At 39.0% G+C, this 14,993-nt stretch overlaps 1 protein-coding gene across 2 annotated transcripts in view; it reads right to left on the bottom strand.

Annotated features, from left to right (window-relative positions):
* Positions 1 to 14,993, bottom strand: part of EPB41L4A (erythrocyte membrane protein band 4.1 like 4A) — a 208,974-nt gene that overhangs the window by 192,087 nt on the left and 1,894 nt on the right. The window lies entirely within an intron of this gene.

Genomic DNA, 14,993 nt, shown 5'->3' with positions numbered 1-14,993 from the left:
AAAGAAACCATCTGGGTGAGCTGTAAGCACTGTTACAACTCCCATTGAATTGGCTGGCTTTCATTTTCCTATGGACAGCCTTTTAATTACATATGGTCATACTCGGGGAAGTAGCCTTAACAGAAGAAAACAAAATAAAAAAAAAAAAATTGGAGTAATTAAAAAATAAAAATGCTCCTGAGTCTCAGAAAAAAACAGCTTCCCTCTCCTTCCCTACCAAATCAATTGCTCAAGTTGTTGAAAACAGAAAATGTAATTGCTTTTCCTGGACCCTGTCCACTCTATGAGGGGGACTGAAAAAGCCACAGTAATCTGTGAAGCCTGAGTAATGAAAAACTGATTGTGACTCCAGGCCAGATAAACCATAAACACAATCTCAAGGTTTGACAACTAGCACCTGTCACCACAGCCACCATAAAGACAACCCATCAGACGTCCAGAGCTAGAAGGCAACTCAGCTATTCATCCTAACGTCCAAATGCTTGTATCAAGCATACATTTAACATGTTCACTACCCAGGGTCTGCAGAATCCTTTCCTTATCCTTTACTCCGTTAAGAACTCAAAGTTCCTGCCTGGGTAGGAGGAAACTTTCAGTCAAGGTTGTCTCGTTAATTTCGAAGAATTTTTTTTAACGTTATTCCTGCATCCACTGACACCACCGGAAACCCCAGCATCAAGCAATAGCAAATACACATGAGGACTGCATCTGCTTTATTCTCAACGCAAAAGTTGTCATTTATGCGGAAGAGTAGAATCTATTAATATAAAAAGTACAGACGATTCTAAGTATTTAGGTTCTTACTGGCTCTAACTCCTTTTTTGGCCTGCAACAGAGATCTAACAAAACCTAACACAAGATATGCAGTCAAACTGGCCCAAGCAGTGTCAATCAATCTTCTTCCATGGACAAAAGATTAGCCAAATGAAAGCCAAACCCTTTGACAAATGCACACAGTGAGACTCAAAGTACACCGGTCAACTTCTGCCATCTTTGCTCATTGTTTTTGGTTGAACATGCTTAGGAAACTAACAGCTCGGCATGTCTAATAAGCCATGAATTCCACTCAGAGAAGCAAAAGTTATTAAAGGTGAGAAGAAACGGTGCATTTTGTTGTCACTTTGCTACTCTAACCTCAGGCAGAAAGCACACATTATCTAACCATTCTGAGAACAAAGGTGGAAACAAACACTGGTAAAACCAAAACAGGGGTGTGCCTGTCTTCTGCTTTGTGCTAAAAACCACAGCAGTCTGTTGGGAGCATGGTTTTGGTTAATTCAGTGACAACGGCATGTGCAAAAGCACATGGAAGACCCAGCAAACAATAAGCAATTTAGCACAAAAAAATCACCACCCTTCAGGGGGGAATCCCTGTGTTGTTTTCAACTCTTCAATGACACCAGACGGGAAAGATTTTAAAGCACAAGTCAATTTACAATGAAACTTTTCAATAAAATAATTTCTTGAGTAAGCAAGGTACATCTTCTTGAATATGCACACCTGTTCTCAGTAGCCCTTATTTCCATGCATTAAGAAAACATTTCAGGACATAAATACTCCTCATCTTTTTAAAGCAGTATTTAAATGGAAGATAATGGTTTCCTAGAGAGCAAGTAGTCATTTAGTATTTACTCATAAACACAACTGACCCAAATGTTAAAATGATACTTAAATGTTAGGTCACATATCTTTCTCCCTCTGATGTAGACACACACGCACACATGGTTTAGCATTTTCAAGTAGGAGGAAAACTCAAGGATTTTTAACCTGAAAACATACAAGAAGCCCAAGTTTCTCCACCACCATTCACAAAGGAAACTTGTGACCTGGGGAAATTGATGTGCTGTCAGCCCAGGGTCTGGTTTTCTTTATACCCTTGCTCTTGGGGCGACACCATCATGCCTGTGTCAATACTGATGTTTCCATGACATTGTCACAGCCGGCTGTCCCCAGGTGCATATAATGGCTTTAAGGCAGTCTAAGCGAAAGTTCTTCAAGGTTTGTGGGACAAAGAGTCTACAAAACAATGATTTATTAAGGCTCTCATGATACTCAAAAAAAAAAAAAAAAAAAGGCTCTTCAGATTCTTACAAAGGATATATCACAATAAACTCAGTGTCTTCATCACAAAAATTAAAAGAAGAATTGCAAATCCTCATTTTTTACCCATAATTTACTTCTGCAAGTAATTTTAATGAGTAAAACCTGCCAGGTTCCCAAACCTAAGCTTCATTTTTGAAACGTATCTTCATCAAGTGATCAAGATTATCTAAATTGAACTTACCTTTTTATGCTTGAGCAGGTAAGCTGACTACTATACCACCAGAAATGAAACGGCATTTATATTCAGCTATGACCTTCAAAAATTTGAAAAGCTGTATATGAAGGTCAACATCAAAAAAAGAGAGAGAGGAAAAGAGGGAAGGAGGAAGCTGGTAGTTGTTTCAAACTAATCTCTGCCTAAACCAATAAATCTGTTTTCTAGTCAGCAAATGCAAATACAAATAATAAAAGCCTTTTAAGGAAAAGTATAATTTGTCTCATTGTTTAAGGGCATTGTAAGCCATCATTTCACATTTTTCAAATCACCCATAAGGCTCAGCACTATATGGCTACATAAAAATTATAACAGCTAATATTTACTTGGTATTTCTCATGTTATCATGTGCTAGCACTGTTCTAAGCCCTGGCATATATTATTTCATTCAAACCTCACAGTAATCTATGAACATGTAGTATTATCATCCTTTCACTGACGACGAAACTGAGGCACAGAATTAAATAACTTGCCAAAGGTCCCTAGTTAGTAAATGATAGAGCTGCAAGATAATTATCAACACTCCATAGCACTTTAAAATTTTGCAAGAGCTTTTTTCAGCCATTATTCCCTTTGAACTTCACCACACCTGTGATATTGATGGAATAACTTAAGTATCCACTTAATTTACAAATGGAAATCCAAGGCTCCAAAGCACCTTTGAAGGAGCTGCTAGTAAATGAATCTGAATTTTCTGAGCCTACATTCTCTCCTTCTCCCACTACACAAGCTGCCTTTCTTATTGTAAACACTCAATAAAAGTATTTTCATTAAGCACTGATTATTTCTCAAAGCAAATTTCCAGATTTCTCAAAGCATAATTCTAGCTCCAGATGGTTACAACTTTATTTAATTCACCCTTTTATCCCTGGCACCAAGTACAATGCCTGGCATACGATAGACTACGAGGCTGAGTGTCACCCAGACACTCATCTTCCTCCACCAAACTCATTCTTTTTTCTCTGATCCTGCTGTTACACCATCCTAACCCCCCTTCAAAGCTACAGTCCATCCTCACAAGTAATCATTTCGAGGGGAAAGTCTATATAAATCCATAATCTCCTTTCCACAATCCAAAATCCAAAAAGATATGAAAACTGAAAGTTTTATCTTAGGTTTGATGCCAAACTCATTTGATAACTATGGTAGCCCACCTTCAGGGTGGCTCCTGGTGGCACCCACCTCCCAGCATTCACATCCTTATACAGCCCCCTCTCATACCAAGCGTGGCTGGTATGACAAACAAAATGCCGCAGAAGTAATGGCATGTTATAAAAAACCAAGGTTTCCATCTTGGGCTTTCTCTCTTTCTAGAATCACTGTTTTGGAAGGAAGCCAGCTGCCACATTTAGAGGACACTCAGAAGTCCATGAAGACGCCCAGGTGGTGGGGACCTGAGGCCTGCTAACAGGCAGGTAAGGGAGCTTGGAAGCAGACCCACCCCCCCCAGATGACGGCCGCCTTGGGCAACCTCATGAGAGACCCTGAACCAGAACCCTCCAGTTAAGCTCCTCCTAGATTCCAGACCCACAGGATCCGTAGATGATAAATGTTTGTTCCTTTAAGCTGCTAAGTTTTGGATATAACCTACCACATAGCAATAGGTAACTAATACTAGGACAAAATCTGTTATAAACTGGCATAAGGCTACTTAGAGTCTCTATTTATCCCCACTTATTGTGGATATACAGTTAATGAGATGCACAAATATGAATGTACTTATTTTAGAAAGTACCACCCCAGTGCTGGCCAGATATATTGCATAATGAATGGTATATATACCCTATCACTTGCTGGAATCTGAAAAATTTTGAATCTTGAAACACACCTGGCCCCAAGGGTTTCAGACAAGGCACTGAGAACCTGTATTCAATTTTCCTAAAAACAGTTTCCTGATTAACCCCACCTTGGGGTTTAGGATTTCTTATAAGAATTTTTGTACCTCTTAGAATCTCCACAACATAACCCAATACTTGATTATAAATTGTCTTGTATTGTACTCTGTTGTTTTATAACTAAATCTTTCCACCTAAAAGTTAAACTTCTTACGGGGAAGAATCCTCCCTCTATTTCATCATCCCCACCAGAAACTTGGATGCTACTGGGTACTCAACAAGCTCTGAATAAATTATTGTAGAATTTACGTTCAGAAATCCATACCTGCAATTACAGATACATAGCACTGGTCCAGATCCCCATAAACCTTCACACTCAAAACCTATTTATCATCAAATAATTGTCCTAGAACATGATGTAAAAACAATGTCTGTCTGAAAGAAAAAGAAGCTGGCTCTCTGCAGAATTCTGAAAATTTTGCAAATCTTCCACGTGCCCACAGAAACAGTAGCAGAAGCAAGAAATAATCACTATCAGGGGGCAAGGTCTATTAGCCTCCTGACGATTGGCCCATCTGAAACCTCCCAAGGAAAGAGCAATTTTACCTTTCTGCTTTAAAATAAGAAGGGTCACCAATCAGTTTTAAATTTTCTTTTCCCGAGAGATATTTAGGATGGAGCTGTAAGAATTCAGGGTAAAGGCTTTATAAAATAAAAACAAAGGAAAGACTGAGTGTTATGAGCTCTGAAGCTAAATAAATTCTGAACCTTTTAGATCAATAAGAATTTTCACACAGAAAAACAAAAAATTAAAATGTAATGCAATAAAAAAGTTCCATATAAGCAAACTCTTTTCTAAATTGAAGGGGGGGGGGGGAGATTCCCTGGGACAAAAGGATCTCTCCCTCTTATAATCTATCCAGAAAGAATTCCACAAATTCAAATGCCAAGACTGCAGAAGATAATCAGGCCAGATCATAGGCCCATAAAGACTTAATTTAAGATGAGCAGGGGGCAGGGAGAGAGAGGTTGGGAGTATGGGAGGAGATGGGATTGGCAGTAAACCTAAATGATTTTCAACAAACTCAGACCTTTCCGTCTATAATCAGCTCTTAGCCCTTCCTCCCAAGCATGCTGCAAAGATACTGAAGGTGGATAAGCACTGAGAAAATGACCAGACGGGAAACTGAGAGCCAGTGTTCTAGGACCATGTTCTGGGCTCTGGCCAATCACTGCCCCTCACTGGGTCCCTGTTTCCTCGCCTGTGGAATGGAAGAAATTAGATGATTCCGATGCCAGGTCTAATTTTCTGTTACAAGTGAAATCCAGTCTGTTGTAATTTATGTCACCTCTTCCACATTCTCCTGCCGTGTCTGCAGCATTCTCAGGCAGCATCATGGGACTGAATTAACTAGGGGCATGTGACCGCGTACAGGTCTGGTGCAGAGAATCAGGCAGCTGAACTACTGGCCAAAAGAATGAGTGGCTGGCAGGAAAAAGCCATGACAAGTAGAAACGAGTTTGTGTGAAAGATTTTGTTATGCTATGGCACTATCTAGATTACAGATGGTTGAGATTTTCTTCACAGAGGGAAATGCATGTAGCCTGAATATCTGGTGGGGGTTTTCAGGTGTTTGACTACTACAGACATTTAGAATGTACAATCCAGACAAAGCTATAAAGCTTATATATGGCCAGTTTCAATACCACTAAGACTTTCTACAATTTCCCTCAGTCACAGAGAATGTTATTCCAATTCCAGGAAGCCACAGTTGTCCCCTGGGCTTTCACCTGCAGTTCCTCTAGGAATCCTGGAAGTTCATGGTTGAAAGGAGGTCACAAAGGATGAGGGAGGGTGCATGTGTTCAGAATTGGTCTTCTAAAGATCTAAATTATTTTCCTAGGAGGAAAACACTGTACAGGACAAATCTCTAGCAATTTCTCAATACGTTTCAAGGTAAAAGATGAAAACCACATACCTATTTAAATATTAACCTTTCTAATGTGCTATACCTTCACCTATCAACACTACCAAAGTTATTCATAAAACATACACGAGTATACTTTTTCCAGCCCTCCACCAAGGAATTTACAGAAAGAGCCTCCAAGAACCAAAGGCAAATCCTTTACACAATGTAAATAGCAACACTCAAAGCTTGTATAGAAAAGTTTTGGGGAATCTAAATATTCATTTCAAGTGACAAAAGCAATAGCAGTAGCATGACTAAAACAATCCTATTGGTCCTTCTTCAAAAATAACCAGTATTACTGAGCATCACGGTGTGCCTGGCACTTTTCTAGGTTCCTGAGGATTTAAAAGTAGATAAAACAGACAATGTTTGCTGCCCCCCAGGAAATTTTCCTCAAAATGTTAAATGTCAAATTTGTTTTAACTGGGAGTGTTTTCTCTGAATTACACACATCTCCTGTACCAAGAAACTAGTACACATGAACAAGATGCATAAAGGCAGGCACATATATCAAAGGAACAGACTGAAAGTCCAGAAATTAATCTTCACATTTGTCATCAATTGATTTTAAATGAGGGTGCCAAGGCAATACAATGGGGAGTAAACAGTCTTTCCAACAAATGAGCTGAGATGACTGGTTATCCACATGAAAAAGAATGACAAATGGATCATAGACCTAAAAGTAAGAGCTAAAGCCATAAAACTTCAGAAAAAACACACAGGAGTACAAGTCACTAGTCTCGAGGAGTATCGAACCACCACGCTCCGCCCACCTCTAACCACCACCCATGCCCCTCCGAGAGCCAGGCTCACTTTGGGCAGGAGCGGGAGATTAGAGAGCCCAAGTTGGAATTTGGAATGAACTTATTAGCAAATAACAGACCATACATAATAATGGCTACTTTTTATCGGGCACCTTTTATCCTATGTACCTAAAATTCTTTTCTCAAATTCTTACAATCATCCTATAAAGCAGGTATCATGCCCCTCAACTTATAAATGAAGAAAGGGAGGCTAGTTTCACGAAGAGTCATTTGGCCAATCACAAAACCAAGTCTCATGGCAGACCAGAATTTAAACCCAGAGCAGGGAGAGAAAGACAAGAGAGACTGAAGGTGATCACACAGCATCCCAGTTAGGAGGCTGGTGCAGGTGTGAAGTGTGAAGGCCTGGACTAAACTGGGAGCAGTGAGGATGGTGGAGAAAAACCAATTTTAACAAGTGACAATTAAGAACCAATTTTAACAAGTGACAATTAAGGCAGCAGAGGCTCCCATTCTGCTTCTCAAACACGGCCCTGAATGAAGGGCAAGATGGGACCTGAATGGTTTACACACTCAGTCTCTGGGCCAGCTCAGGAACCTACCTGACCCTCACTCATGTCACTGAATGGAAAATTATATTCTAAACAAGGCACTTGCTAACCAACTTCTGGGACACCATCCTCACAAATTCAGGAACTCTCAGCAGTGCGACTGTGCTTTCTCCTGTGCTCAGTACCTGTTATTTCTAAACAATCTCCTGTTGCATTTGGTTTCCTCTTCAGCCTCGGTCCGCTGATTCCTGCCCTGCCATCTGACCTTTTGGGTAGCACTCAGCACCTCTGGGTTTTCCTTGCCTGCCACCATCTCTCTTGTTCTAACTTCCCTTAGGCATGTAAATATCCTTGAAAACAAACTGCTCACACCTTTGGAAGCCACTGCCAGGCCCTTTCATGTCTTCAGTGATTATTAGGAATTTCTTGGCAAGAGTGTTCAGTTACAGAGAAATGGATTATTAACAATGGGCAGCATTAAGGAAGAGTGCCTGTTTCACTTTAAAAACAAAACAAAACAGGAAATACACACATGGCTCAGAGGGCACAGGAATGCAATCCACATTTTTGAGAAAGGTATAGACTCTCCAAAGTATAGTTACAGGCCTTTTGAGTCACAAACTAAACTGGCTGCTTCTTGACCTTAACACACCTCGTCTATACCTAAACAAGTAATAACAGATACCTGGTTCATTTTAATATAGGAGACTCAGAAACAAATCTGATGAAGTAAAAAGCAAGTGGCAGGTATATCATTACAACCCAAAGTAGGCTGACCAGCAGTGTTACTATGGGTTTTACTTGTGGATAAAATATCAGAGATAAAGCTCAGCCAAAACAATCAATCTCAGAAACGCTAGAGGGGCATGGCAAATCTGATATCTGACCTGCCACGTTTAGAACAGGCTTGCAGAAAAATACACTGTGCATCAGAATGAAAAACTTATCATTTGTCATAAAAACCCAATACTTAACTTATTGACACTGTCTTTTCCATTAAGCCTTAGAGCAGTGTCACATGAGGTTTATGTGGTGTCAAGAGTAAAATGGGTGATACAGCAAAATTAAAAATTACACCAAGGGTCCCCGATTGTGTGAATTCACACTGCAAACCCAACTGACACTTTCTCAAACAGTTCACAGGAGACAAGGAAGGGAAGCAACCAAAGTGTGAGAATCTGTTCTCCATTCTTGAAATAGGCCATTTTTCCAAAAGGCTCTCAAGTTGTAAGGGGAAAGTTATATTTTCTAAAAAGAAAGAGAGAAAAGGAAAGACTTAGTAGCTACCTTTATAATACAAAAATGGTGTGGCTCCTGTTTTATGATATAGCTGCTCGTCAGTTTTTCAAAGTACTACATGCATTCAGTCCCCTGCACCATCTCATCTTCTATCCATTATCAATATAAAAATTAGAGTATCTTGGCAACAGATTTTTCACAGTGAGATTCACATTATTCTGGGATCTTTTCTAGTAAAAATATAACGAACCTCATTACCCAGAATATTTTTCAATATGGCCTATTCCAACTGTAACACTCAGTTCATTCTTCTATTCAAATTATAGCTAAGAAGCATCTATTACACGAGGTATGCAGCTCTAGCTGCTGCGGATCACAGGTAGGCACTCACAGGCTGCTGGAGGAGTCAGATGTGTCCAGAAATGATGCTTGCAGTGTGGTAAGTGCTGGAACAGGATGTGTGTGAGCCACTGACAAGTGCTTAACTCTGCGCAGTCAGGTTGGGTTGAAGGCTTTCTAGCAGATGGGACACTTGATTTAAGTGTCAAAGGATGAGTTCAGATGAGTACGTGCTTAGGGAAAGGCAAAAAAAGGGTAGCCCACTCAGTGGGAATCCCACGCATAAAGGCCCAGGAAAGTCTCCTATGTTTGGGAGACCGAACAGTTCTACATGTGCGCAGAGCAGGTCACTTGGATGGGTAGGGCTAGATCAAATAGGATGCTAACCCACCCAAACAATGAAGTTTGGACTTTATCTGTAGAAGGAAGAAATCAGTCACTAAAAGAAGAAGGAAGGGATGAAGCAAGGAGAAAGAATAGAGTTAACACTTTCTGGGTGCTTACCACATGCAAAGCACCATTTTACAGACGGGGAAGCTGAGACTCGGAGAAGGTAAGGAGCTTTCTGAAAGCCCCACAGCTAGTGAGCAATCAGTGGAGCGAACCCAGCTGGTCTGACTCCAGATCCCATGCTTTTAATCATTTGTTATATTGTTCCTAGTACAAGAATATTAAGCAAGTTAAAGACACAGGTGTCATATTGTTTTCACTGACATATAAGGTACATGTCTACCCTTCCCCCCCAAAAGAAAGAAGGCAACCAAAAGCCTGCATCCAGTGCAGAAGGTTGAGCACCAGACACACGAGAACAAAGGAAGCGGTTACTCTCCATGGCAATGGTCCTCAACAGAAGGTGACTTTGCCCATCAGGGACGTTTGGCAACATCTGGGCAAGAAGCGCTACTGGCATCTCATGGCTACAACTTAAGAGTACTATTCAGTATCCCACAACAAAGAATTGTCTGGCCTTACTCTAAGATACAATCTGACACAAACCATCGAAGAAAACATGAGTTTCCCATCTTGGTTATAAGTGTTTTAATAAAAATAACCAACCACTATCCACATGGCTAATGGCAAGTAGAGTCTGAAGTTTTGTCCCTGCAATTTAGATCGAACTCTGACTGTTCATGCCCTGCCCCCCCAAATTCATATGTTGGAAACTTAATCCCCAATAGAAGGTGGGGCCTTTGGGATTCGTGCCCCTGTTAAAGAGGGCCAGGCCAGCAAAGCTCCCTAGCCCCTTCTGCCATGTGAGGCTCCAACAAGAAGTTTCCAACCTGGAAGAGGGAGGGCCCTCACCCAGCCATGCTGGCATCCTGATCTCAGATTTCCAGCTTCTAGAACTATGAGAAGTAAGTTTCTCTTGTTTATAAGTCACTCAGTCTGTGGTATTTTGTTATAGCAGCCCAAATGGACTAAGACACTCCCCCGCTCAAAAGCAACAAAAGCGCTGCATTAGTTCAAGTCTAAGTCAAAGTCAGTTCAAGGTTAACATTACAGAATTCAAGAATAATTATATTAACAGAGCTGCAAAAAGTGTGGTCCACCTTTACTTAAGAAAATTATAAATACCTGAAGAAGGACAGCCATTAGCTAGCTGCTGGAGGTAACAATGCTTCCCCCATTAAATTATTTTGAAACACTTTCAAATCATGAATGATAAAAAGTATTTTTAATAATTTTTTTAAGAAAAAAACTTCTTGTAAAATTGAGGAGGCACTTAAGGTCTGAGGAGCTAATGTACAACATGGTTACTATATTTGATAATGCTATATTGTATATCTGAAATTTGCTGGGAGTTTAGAACTTAAGTGTTCTCAGCGACAACAAAAATGATAATATACAAGGTGACGGATGTGTTAAGTTGGTGGGATCCTTTCACAATGCATGTGTATATCAAATCATCAGGTTGGACACTTTAATTATATCACGATTTTATTTGTCAATTATACCTCAATAAAGCTGAAAAATACTTTAAATCATCTTTTAAAAACAAAAATATTTTGAGGGAGCATTCATACAGTAGGTCATCTTAAACAGCCACAACACAGTATCATATTTGAATTCTAGAAATCTAGATGCAGTGGGGAGGAGCGGTATCTCTATTGCAGCCACATCTAACTTACTAAGCAATCAAGACGTCCCAGACAATCTTATATTAACAAAAATGCTGGTGTATGATTACTTGCTTCAACCTATGTTTCTAAGGTCTCTGACTCTGTACCATATGTGACTGATATCAAAGATATAGGTATTTACATAATATAATTTGTGAAGAACTATTCTTTTTCACTTTTCCCAGTCTTCTTAGATTTTTCTTTACCAGTCCAAATGAAGTGAAAAGTACACTTCTCAGTAAGTGACAGGAATATAATTTAAGCTCCCACCTTCTAATTGTTTTTCTGGTTTATTGGAAGTTTCTGATCAAAGCATCAGAACTCACTCACAATACTCCCTCAGGACATTCAGGATGATTAGGATGTAACTTCATTTAAAAGCTCACGGATGAACTGTACACTTTAACTGTGCAAACCGTATAGTATATCTCCATAAAGCCTTTAAAAAAGTGAATGGAATTGCCATCGTACTATTATAGTGGTTTCATTAATTTAGTCAAATACACTGAGGGGGAAATGAGCACCTCAGTGGTTATTACATTACTCTCAGAGGACTAAAATTTCGCTGAAATGAAAATACTAACCTAGTTCATACTTGCAGCAGCAATTTTCAAAATTAAATTTATAATCAAACCTTGTGGTCTCTTCCCCCTGAAAATCTTTGCTAATCAAATGACAATCTATAAAGGTAGTTTGAACCACATAAAGTTTTGCTCTCTAAAGAGAACAGAAAGAAAGATCTCCACCTCCGCCAGGACAAAGAACTACAAAGGACAACAAAGGTTTCCCTGAACAAACATTACTCAGAAAACAGAGACCAACCACAGCAGAAATTCTTAACTTGAATAAACAACAGAGATAGCAGTAGAGAACAAACAGCTAGAAGCTATTGTGGGGCTCAGCACACAACCAACAGCTTACAACTTATATAAACCTGGATTTTTAAATCTTGGATAGGAGTCAAACTATAAAGTGCATGAAAAAGACTTCCTGTTTGTCAAGGTGAGCTTACCTCTACTGCAAGTTAAGAAGGCAAGTTTCTATATAATATTAGTATGAATACAAAGATATTAGGTTTATTTTTCTGATTTTTAAATTTTTCAATTACAGTTGACACAGTATTATACTATTCTCAGGTGTAAAATGTAATGATTAAACATTTATTTAACTTCTGACGTGATCACTCCAATAAGTCTAGTACCCATTTGACACCATACATAGCTATTACAATATTATTGCCTATATTCCCTATGCTGTACTTTTACATCCCGGTAACTGTTTTTATAACCGGCAATTTGATTAGTTTTTAAACAAAAAAATCATTTTCCATTTAAATGCCACTCATCTTAACGTATAACATGTGTAAAGTACTGTCTTCAAGCTGAACTGCTTTCCATGTGAACAAACACAAATTTTTCCTTAAGTCAATGAAAAACTTTGATCTAAATTGCAGAAAACCACTTCACAACCAACATTTTTGTTGCTGCTGTTGTTGTTGTTTCATTAATCCTTACCTGAGGATCTTTTTTTCCATTAATTTTTAGAGAGAATGGAAGGAAGAGAGGGAGGAGGGGAGAGGGGTAGAGAGAGAAACATCAATGTGAGAGAGACACATTGATTGGTTGCCTCCCGAAAGGACCCTGACCTGCAGGGGATCAAACCTGCCCTTGACCAGAAATCAAACCATGACCCTTTGGTGCCTGGGCAGGTGCTCCAACCACTGAGCCACCTGCCAGGGCCATAACCAACTTCTCAATCTGTAATTTGGCACTTAAATCCACAGAGTGTTTTTTAAAGCGGCACACAGGAAAATAGTGTTTTATCAAGCTTCTCGCACACTCCTTAAATTTCCCACAATTAATCCTTTTTAACTCACAAGGAATTATTATAACAGCAATACAAACAAATTCTAAGTAACTACCAGGAATCAATAAAACTTCTATTAAAGGATGAAATATATGTGAATAATTTCAATGCAAAATCAGCTGTCTTCCTTTCATTTGAGATAAAATGGAAGAAAGGGCCAATTCAAAATAATGATTAGGAAATACTTTTGAAAAATAAAAAGATTTTTCTATTTTAATTTCAGGGGGGAAATGGGCTAATTGGCATTGCATGCTTAACTTTGACTTTAATTAGTGATAAAATTATCAAGTGTACTAAAGCAGAAGGAAAACACTATAATAATAACTATTATACTATTAACTTTGAAGTAGCTGTTTACTATTTCATTTACAAACTAAGGTAGGAGTTAAAAAATGCCAGGTATGTACAGGACAATAATATACAAACTATACATATATTCATTCAATATTTGAATACCTTCTACACTGGAGATGCTGTTCATACATTATTCATATATTAAACACAAATATACATAGGTGTTTAATTTAGTACCTACCACAAATAGATAGGTGCTTAACACATGCACGCTATGATAGCATGGTAGTTACAGATAATGTGGTTAACTTCAGCAGACAACATCTGTGTTACACATATGGCCATCAAAATAATTGTGGTATGCTTTTGTGATACTAAAAGAGGCCAAGCCTGTTGCAAAATGATCACTTCCAACAAAAGCCTGCTTAAATTGTTGTTTATTTAAATGGCATCTATCCACAATAACAGCATTATAAAGTTGCTATTGCATTTGAAACACTCACCGATTTTCAACCTATTTGTAAAACAAGGTAAGCACCATCAGCTTACAGAAAGTAATTGTGGACCAGGATTTTTTATTCATGTTTCTTTGACAAAATTATTCCATTTGATCCCAAGTCTTGGCCGCCCTCTTGACAGAATAATGTACACGCTCCACAGCTGACAGGAGTACTGCTTTCATGATTAAATAAGAAGCTCATACTCCAGATGACTTTAGACTTTGCACTTCAGAAAGATTTCTTTGTTGTTTTAGTATAGGACCATCAGTTATCTTTTTCTGTTTCTATCCCCAAGCCAAAGAGAGTCTATGGATTATCAAAAATTTAAGATGTTTTTTGTGATTTTTGCCTATTTTATTTGCACAGTACACTAAAGAAAGTCACATGGTCTTATAAGGTAAGTTCTTTTCCTGATTTCATTTGGAGGTATTTTAGAACATAAACAAAAGTTGAAAATATAAAATGAACACCTCACCCCAAAGTCTTTTATTGGCCTTCAAGGAAACTGCAAATGAAAATATGATTGACTTTTGCTTTTTATTATTACTGGGGGACAAAATATTCAAAACAATTTTCTAAAGGAAAGGGTTAAGTTTCTCTTGTGGCTTTAACTCATCATTTTCACCCTCTTTTCTTGTAAAAGAATGACACCTGTGAAATTAGAATTCTGTACACCAAGAATGGTAACATCAAAGCCGAAGCTCTGGCCAGGAACAGCTACCCTAATGTACACAAAGCTATGTAGAAACCGATTCCCATAAGGAAATGCCCAGGGCCTACGCCATTAGGATTAACTTCTGAGATGACAAGACTAGGAAAGGACACTTGCCAGGCTGAACTTGATTTCCCAGACGCCCAGCTCTACAGGGGAGGGGGGGGAGCGGTTTCCCTCCACGAGACTCAGCAGCTGGTTTATCTAAAATGCCTGTGATTTAAAAGTGAAGGAAGCAAAACAAACCGTTCCGATTCCTGTCACCTCTTGGTAGTTACATAGTTGCTAGAGCAAAAGGAGCACCAAGACGCCTCCCCAGGTTGTGGACTCTAACATAAAAACCCAACAAAATTAAGGAAGTGCATCTCTGCAATCTCCCAGCCTTTTTGTTCGGGTTCTCTGGGTTAACAGTAGTAACTGCATTTTAACGACCTACAAACAGAAGCAAAGTTATTACCGAGTCGCTCTGAGCGAGGTTTACTTAAA

Source organism: Miniopterus schreibersii (assembly GCF_964146895.1).
Source record: "Miniopterus schreibersii genome assembly, chromosome: 3".
In the NCBI taxonomy this organism is placed as follows: Eukaryota; Metazoa; Chordata; class Mammalia; order Chiroptera; family Miniopteridae; genus Miniopterus; species Miniopterus schreibersii.
The sequence above is the reverse complement of the archived record's forward strand: the minus strand, read 5'-3'. Positions and strand labels throughout refer to the sequence as shown.